Below are 9,300 nucleotides of genomic sequence, written 5' to 3'. Positions count from 1 at the left end.
GAATTACAAATTACAAATTACAAATAATTGTTCAACAGTTTGACTTTTTTCATTGAACTGTCCAATTACATTTGTGTTTGGGGGATATTGTCAACGACAGCTTATATTTTCAAAGTATTTTTATTAAATATAACTCATCTTGGATAAAATACCTGAGAAATTTTATTGACAGCCCTTTATTCTAATAGTAAACAGAAAGATTTCCAAGTTCATAAAACCACAATGAAAATAAAATAAACCTAAGATCTTCTTAGTTACACATCTAAATCTGGGTGAAAGAACCATTTATTAATGTGTTAATATCAGTATCCATGATGCTTAGCATTAAGTAGTAAAACATTTCCACTAGTCCATGTGCTGTATGTAGTAGGTTTTGATTGGTAGACTATTGATTATTGCCTCAATTTCAGAGCCTGTTATTGGTCTATTCAGAGATTCAACTTCTTCCTGGTTTAGTCTTGGGAGGGTGTATGTGTTGAGGAATTTATCCATTCCTTCTAGATTTTCTAGTTTATTTGCAAAGAGGTGTTTATAGTATTCTCTGATGGTAGTTTGTATTTCTGTGGGATCAGTGGTGATATCCCCTTTATCATTTTATATTGCATCCATTTGTTTCTTCTCTCTTTTATTCTTTGTTAATATTGCTAGAGGACTATCAATTTTGTTGATCTTTTCAAAAAACCAGCTCCTGGATTCATTGATTTTTTGAAGGGTTTTTTGTGTCTCTATCTCCTTCGGTTCTGCTCTGATTTTAGTTATTTCTTGCCTTCTGCTAGCTTTTGAATGTGTTTGCTCTTGCTTCTCTAGTTCTTTTAATTATGGTGTTAGGGTGTCAATTTTAGATCTTTCCTGCTTTCTCTTGTGGGCATTTAGTGCTATAAATTTCCCTCTACACACTGCTTTAAATGTGTCCCAGGGATTCTGGTACTTTGTGTCTTTGTTCTTATTGGTTTCAAAGAACATCTTTATTTCTGTCTTCATTTCGTTATTTACCCAGTAGTCCTTCAGGGGTAGGTTGCTCAGTTTCCATGTAGTTGTGCGGTTTTGAGTGAGTTTCTTAATCCTGAGTTCCAGTTTGATTGCACTGTGTTCTGAGAGACAGTTTGTTGTGATTTCTGTTATTTTACCTTTGCTGAGGAATGCTTTACTTCCAACTATGTGGTCAATTTTGGAATAAGTGCGATGTGCTGCTGAGAAGAATGTATATTCTGTTGATTTTGGGTGGAGAGTTCTGTAGATGTCTATTAGGTCTGCTTGGTGCAAAGCTGAGTTCAAGTCCTGTATATTCTTGCTAACCTTCTGTCTCATTGATCTAATATTGACATTGAGGTGTTAAAGTCTCCCATTATTATTGTGTGGGAGTGTAAGTCTCCTTGTAAGTCTCCAAGGCCTTGCTTTATGAATTTATGTGTTCCTGTATTGGGTGCATATATATTTGGGATAGTTAGCTCTTCTTGTTGAATTGATACTTTTACCATTATGTAATGGCCTTCTTTGTCTCTTTTGATCTTTGTTGGTTTGAAGTCTGTTTTATCAGAGACTAGGATTGCAACCCCTGCTTTTTATTTTTGTTTGTGATTTACTTGGTAGATTTTCCTCCATCCCTTTATTTTCAGCCTATGTGTGTCTCTGCACTTGAGATGGGTGTCCTGAATACAGCACACTGATGGGTCTTGACTCTTTATCCAATTTGCCAGTGTGTGTCTTTTAATTGGGACATTTAGCCCATTTACATTTAAGGTTAATATTGTTATGTGTGAATTCGATCCTGTCATTATGATGTTAGCTGGTTATTTTGCCCGTTAGCTGATGCAGTTTCTTCCTGGCATTGATGGTCTTTACAAGTTGGCATGTTTTTGCAGTGTCTGACACCCGTTGTTCCTTTCCATGTTTAGTGCTTCCTTCAGGAGCTCTTGTAAGGCAGGCCTGGTGGTGACAAAATCTTTCAGCAATTGCTTGTCTGTAAAGGATTTTTTTTTCTCCTTCACTTATGAAGCTTAGTTTGGCTAGATGTGAAATTCTGTTTTGAAAATTCTTTTAAGAATGCTGAATATTGGCCCCCACTCTCTTCTGGCTTGTAGAGTTTCTGCAGAGAGATCAGCTGTTAGTCTGATGGGCTTCCCTTTGTGGGTAACCCAACCTTTCTCTCTGGCTGCCTTTAACATTTTTTCCTTCATTTCAGCCTTGGTGAATCTGACAGTTATGTGTCTTGGCGTTGCTCTTCTCAAGGAGTGTCTTTGTGGTGTTCTCTGTATTTTCTGAATTTGAATGTTGGCCTGCCTTCTAGGTTGGGGAATTTCTCTTGGATCATATCCTGATGAGTATTTTTGAACTTGGTTCCATTCTTCCCATCAGTTTCACATGAACCAATCAAACATAGATTTGGTCTTTTCACATAGTCCCATATTTCTTGGAGGCTTTGCTCATTTCTTTTTATTCTTTTTTCTCTAAACTTCTCTTCTTGCTTTATTTCATTAATTTGATCTTCAATCACTGATACCCTTTCTTCCACGTGATCGAGTTGGCTAGTGAAGCTTTTGCATGTGTCACGTAGTTCTCGTGCCATGGTTTTCAGCTCCATCAGGTCATTTAAGGTCTTCTCTACACTGTTTATTCCAGTTAGCCATTCATCTAATCATTTTTCAAGGTTTTTAGCTTCCTTGTGATGGGTTTGAACATCCTCCTTTAGCTCAGAGAAGTTTGTTATTACCGACCTTCTGAAGCCTACTTCTGTTAACTCGTCAAAGTCATCTGTCGTTCAGCTTTGTTCCATTGCTGTTGAGGAGCTGCAACTCTTTGGAGGAGAAGAGGCACTTTGGTTTTTATCATTTTCAGCTTTTCTGCTCTCCTCATCTCTCCTTTTCTTTCTTCCCATCTTTGTGGTTTTATCTACCTTTGATCTTTGATGTTGGTGGCCTACAGATGGGGTTTTGGTGTGGATTTCCCTTTTGTTGATGTTGACGCTATTCCTTTCTGTTTGTTAAGTTTCCTTCTAACAGTCAGGTCCCTCAGTGGCAGGTCTGTTGGAGTTTGCTAAAGGCCCACTCCAGACCCTGTTTTCTTGGATACCAATGGTGGAAGCTGCAGAACAGCAAATATTGCAGAACAGTAAATCTTGCTGCCTCATCCTTCTTCTGGAAGCTTTGTTCCAGAGGGGCACCAGCCTGTTTGACATGTCTGTCAGGCCCTACTGGGAGGTGTTTCCCAGTTAGGCTACACTGGGGTCAGGGACCCACTTGAGGAGGCAGTCTGTCTGTTCTCAGAGCTCAAGCACCATGCTTGAAGAACCACTGCTCTCTTCAGAGCTGTCAGACAGGGACATTTAAGTCTGCAGAAGTTTCTGCTGCCTTTTGTTCAGCTATGCCCTGCCCCCAGAGGTGGAGTCAACAGAGGCAGCCGGCCTTGGTGAGCTGTGGTAGGCTCCATCCAGTTTGAGCTTCCCCAGCTGCTTTACCTACTCAATCCTCAGCAATGGTGGACACCCCTCCCCCTGCCAGGCTGCTGCCTCACAGGTCGATCTCAGACTGCTGCACTAGCAGTGAGCAAGGCTCCTTGGGCATGGACCCACTGAGCCAGGTGCAGGATATAATCTCCTGATGTGCCGTTTGCTAAGACCATTGGAAAAGTGCAGTATTTAGGTGGGAGTGTCCCCTTTTTCCAGGTACAGTCTGTCATGGCTTCCCTTTGCTGGGAAAGGGAAATCCCCCAACCCCTTGCACTTCTCAGGTTAGGCGATGCCCTGCCCTGCATTGGCTCACCCTCCATGGGCTGCACCCACTGTCTAACCATTCCCAATGAGATGAACCAGGTACCTCAGTTGGAAATGCAGAAATCACCCATCTTGTGCGTCGATCACACTGGGAGCTGTAGACCAGAGCTGTTCCTATTCAGCCATCTTGGAATGGAAGTCCACCATGCTTTTTTATTCCCTGGAGTTCAACCTTCTTTTCTCTTTGGCCAGAACAAGGCATGGAGGCTAGAGGTGGATCATAGGGACAGAGGCTGGAGAATGGCAGCAATATTCTTTTATGCCTTCTCTAGAAAGTGATTGCAAGAAACACATTCACCTGTCAAAACTCAAAGAATGGACTTGGAGACACAAACAACAGTGGAAGCAAGACTTTTAATGTGGGTCTTGCAAGATTGGGTGTCTGGTAGGCAGGCACACCCAGGGCAGTTACCAGTATTGCTCTTTAACACATTGCTCAAATTCTTTCCTTTATGACTTCATACCTTTATCTGTTGCCTATCCTATAACTTTTTCCAAATTTGTCCCTGGACTTTCCCTCAAGATGGGCTTAGCTAGACTACATGCAGCCTTGCCTTGTATTATAATTTATTTTACATCCTTTATTTGTAGGTTGTAGTTGTTGTTGTTGCTTTCTCTGTTATTATAATGTCTCTGGCATAGAGAGGAGTCCTGGAAGCTGGAGCATAGATGCAGGATAGCCTTAGCTGCATTGGTAACTCCTTCTGCACAAATTGTGCTTTTAGCTTTGGTGGCAACAAATTTAAACATTCTGCAGTTTTCCAATCCTTGTCTTTTTTTCCCTAAGGTGGTGATCTATAGAAGTTCCTCTGAATTTTTCACCTTCACATATCCTGTTTCTTCTAACTTGCCATAACACAATCTTTCTCTCCAAATCAGTGAACATTTTTGCACTCATACTATGTTTTTGAATACTGATTAAATAATTATGACCCAGCTACTCTATGTAATATTAAGCAGGGACACTATGCAAACATTAAAAATATTTATCTTTATGTGCTGACCTGGAAGGCTATCTTTGGTGGAAAAAAAAACCAAGTTGCAAAATAGCATATTCAGAGAAAGTCTAGTTTTACCTTTGTTTAAAAGAAAAAGGAATACTCCACATACACACCAATACTAAAACAAAAGAACCAAACTGTGTGGAGATAACACATGTGAAAAGAAAAAGCCTACAAGATAACAGCCTAGAGCTATCACAGTGGTTATCTCATGGTCCTTCCTGTGAATCCAAATGATGTAAAACTTTCATCAAAAAAGATGTATATATACAGAATATTTTTCCAACAATTTTAAGGAGTTCAGGAACTCCTCTGAGATATCCTATTGGTTTTGTCTCTCTGGAGAACTGACTAACATGTTCATTCTCTTGTCTTCACTGTGTTGCTGCAGCTTCTTAACTGGACTCCAGAGCCTTGCTACAGCAACTTTCATGCACAGATAGCTGTCCAGTTGTTTTCTGTGGGTGATGAGGGCTGAGACCCCCGACTCCCCATCTTGCTTATGTCACTTATATAGCTTCTGAATACATTGATATTTATAAAGGCAAGAATATCTTGGATATACTTTGCTCTTTTCCGTATTAATTTCATAATCAACTTTTAGTTTCCACAAGCAAGTATGTTGTGATTGTGATTTTTATTTCACATAATTCATACATTAATTGGTTAGAATAGAAATTTTTACAATTTTGATTCTTTCAGTCTGTGACATTTGGCAGCAACAGTAACAAATCAGCCATGGAAGTTTCTCCTTCCCTTTATTTTGAGCCTATGTGTGTCTTACATGTGAGACGGGTCTCTTGAAAACAGTATACCATTGGGTCTTGCTTTTTTTATCCTGCTTGCCACTCTGTGCCTTTTTAGTGGGGCATTTAGCCTATTTACATTCAAGGTTAATATTGATATGTGTGCATTTGATTCTGTCATTGTGCTGTCAGCTGGTTATTACGTTTACTTGATTGTGTGGTTGCTTTATAGTGACACTGATCTCTGTGTTTAACTGTGTTTTTGTATTAGCTGGTAGCAGTTTTTCCTTTCTATACTTACTGCTCCTTTCAAGATCTCTTGTAAGGCAGGTCCGGTGGTAATGAAGTCCCTTAACATTTGCTTATCTGAGAAGGATTGTATTATTCCTTCACTTAGGAGCTTAGTTTGGCTGGATATGAAATTCTTGGTTGAAGATTATTTTCTTTAAGAATGTGGAAAATAAAACCCCAAACTCTTCTGGCTTCTAGGGTACCAGTGGGGAGGTCTGCTGTTAGCCTGATGGGGATCCCTTTGTAGATGACTCACCGTTTCCTTATAGCTGCCTTTAACATTATTTTATTTTGACCTTGGAAAATATAATGATTATGTGTCTTGGCGATTATCTTCTTGTGTAGAATCTTGCAGGACTTCTCTGTGTTTACTGAATTTGACTGTTGTCCTCTCTAACAAGGTTGGGGATATTTTCATGGACAATATTCTGAAATATATTTTCCAAGTTGTTTTCTTTCTTCCCCTCCCTTTCAAGGATGCCAGTTACTTGTAGATTTGGCCTCTTTACATAACCCATACTTCTTGGAGGCTTTGTTCATTTCTTTTTTTTTTTCTTTATTTGTGTCTGACTGTCTTATTTCAGAGAACCAGCATCAAGTTCTGAGATTGTTTCCTCAACTTGGTTTATTCTGCTCTTAATACTTTTGATTGTATTGTGGAATTCTTGTATTGTGTTATTCAGCTCTGTCAGACCCACTAAGTGCTTTTTTATATTGGCTATTTTTCTTTCAGCTTCTGTGTCACTTTATTGTGATTCATATTTTTCTTGGATTGGATTTTGCCATCCTCCTGAGTTTCAATGATCTTTTTTCTATCGGTATTCTGAATTCTATTTCTGTCATTCTAGCCAGTTTGGCCTGGTTAAGAACCTTTGTTGGAGAACTGGTGTGATCATTTGGAGAACATATGATATTTTGGCCATTTGAGTTACCAGAGTTCTTACATTTTTTTTCTCATCTCTGCATGTGGATGTTTCTTTAACTGCAGAGTAGTTTGAGTACAGTCAATCGACTTATTTTCTGGATGTTTTCACTGGGCCAAGGCTTTGTGTGGGGTCTTTATTTGAAGCTCACTTCTTATCTCTGACTTCAGAGGGGGATATGCTAGTGAGATATATTTGGTGTTGAAGCTTTGAGGTGTGATTCAGCAGGTGATACGTAGGCTTACAGGCCATCTGGAAGACTCTTGCTCTGTTGTGTGGCTCCCCTGTGTTTCCTCACAGTTGCAGCTGTGTTCCCTCTCAGTGCTCTGAAAGTGTGGGTTCCTCTCCCCCTGAGTGCTGGCCGTAGTTTCTGATTCAGCACTCCTGGGCTGCCCACTGCAGCTCTGGGGAGATCTTTGTGTTTATGTTCCTTCCCCAGCTTAGAGACAGCAGTGGAAGAAATCTTCGTAATGGTTGTGTCTAATGGTCATTTGTTTGACTCCTGGGCGCTCCACCCCAGAGAGATGCAGGTCAGCAATCACTCAGTGCAGCCAGCCCAAGATAGAGGGTATGTGTTGTGGGCCCAAGCCAGGGGTTCTCTGTCTGGTGATGAGTGGTGGGGAGTGTGTGGGACGAGTGGGAGACAGACCAGCCTCTTCTTCTTGGGTTGACTGCAGATTATTAGAGGTGTGGATAAAGCACTTAGTGTCTTTGCTCCTTCATTAGTCGGAGGGTGTCAAGGGCAGTTCCACTGCAGAGGCAGTGGCATAGAAACTTTCAGCTGACCTCGGAAGCTCTGTCTAGGGAGTTGCTGATTTGGTGCTGGCTTGATAGTTCTGGCTGGTGGTGGCTGGAAGCCCAGGCCTGAGGATCTTCCTGGTGAGAAGATATGGGAATGGAAACCCTCGTAACACTCTGGCCACTTTTCCATAGGGCTGCTGTTATATGCTTGGGGCCTGCTCCAGTACCTAGTCACCTCAGATTTCCCAGAACCTGGAGGTGTCACCAGTGATGGCTGTGAAACAGCAAAGATAGTGGCCTGTCCCTTCCTCTGAGAGCTTTGTCCCAGGGAGGTATACAGCTTTTGCTGGCCCAAAGCAGCTGTAGGAAGTGGCTGGAGAGCCTAGTTGAGAGGTTCCACCCAGTGAGGAGGAACAGGGTCAGGAAGCACTTAAAAAGGCAGTCTGGCCACGTTTTGGTAGAATAGCTGTGCTGTGTTGGGGGTCTACTTCAGTCCTCAGTCATCTCAGATACTTCGAAGCCTAAAGGCTGGAGTTGCTAAGTCACCAAAACAGCAAAGATGGTAACCCACTTCTCCCTCTGGGAGTGCCATCTCAGGGATAATTCAAATCTTTGTCAGCTGGAGAGCTTGGTGGGGGTGGCTGCAGGCCCCAGTTGGGACGTCCTGCCCAGTGAGGAGGAATGGGATTGGACACCCACCTAAAGCACAGTCTGGCTATATTTGGATAGAGCAGCTGTGCTGTGCAAGGCTGGGGGTTCTCTTCCACCCTTGATCAGCTCAGATTCTTCAAAGCCCAAAGGCCGGAAAAGCTAAGTCATCTGAATAGCAAAGATGACAGCCCAGCTCTTCCCATTGAGCTCCTTCTTAGGGAGGTGCAATGCTGCCACTGGTAGCTGGCTGGAATTCCAAGCCAGTGGATCTTATCTTGTGAGGTGCCATGGAAGTGGGGCCTGTGGGTTGTTGCTGTTAACCCCCCTGGATTCAGCCTCTTTCCTAGGAGTATATACAGGAGTCTAACCTCCAACTTTGCTGGAGCTGCAGCTACTTTTACCAGAAAACCCAAGTATCTAAGCCTTCGAGGTCGAGGTCTCCATGCTGGCCTGAGTGGCTGATCTGCCAAGACTCCAGGTAGCTCTGTGTGTTAGACTGAAGACTGAAAGCCCTGGTGGAGTGGGTTCATAAGGAGATCTCCTGACTTAAGGGTTGCAAAGACCTAATGCTCACCCCTTCTTTTCCTTTCCATGACAGCCACACACACTAGCTGCTTCTGGTCAGCCATCTTGCCCACTCCTCCACTTCTCCCCTAGTTTTCTTAAGGCTTGAATTGGCATTCTTTTTTCAATTTTTTTCCAATTCACAGCTTTGTTACTTTATTGTATTTCTTTTCGAAAGATTGTTACTTCTGACTTTAGCATTGGCTGCATCTCATAAATATTGCTTTATTTTATTCATATTTACCTTGTATATTAATAAGCAATTTGGCACCTTATACATTAAGGGGTATTGAAGAAGGGAGGAGGCTTTGATATCTGCAATGTTAGTTTGGATTCACACCCCTTCACTTACTAGCTGTGTTTCTGAATTCCTCTGGCCTAAGTTTATTCATCTATGAAGTTGGTATAACAATAAAACTTAGCTCAACTGAAACCATTTTAATTCTTTGAACATAGAAAGCACTCAATAAATAATAATACATGACTCATGTATAGCGTTTATTATATGCTGGGGTCCCTATTCTGAGTTTTGAATAAGTATCAGCTCAATCATCCTAAACAACTCCAAAATAGATATATAATATCTCAATTTTACAAATGAGAAAACTGAGGCA

This window comes from Nomascus leucogenys, chromosome 4 (assembly GCF_006542625.1).
Source record: "Nomascus leucogenys isolate Asia chromosome 4, Asia_NLE_v1, whole genome shotgun sequence".
Classification (NCBI taxonomy): domain Eukaryota; kingdom Metazoa; phylum Chordata; class Mammalia; order Primates; family Hylobatidae; genus Nomascus; species Nomascus leucogenys.
The sequence above is the reverse complement of the archived record's forward strand: the minus strand, read 5'-3'. Positions refer to the sequence as shown.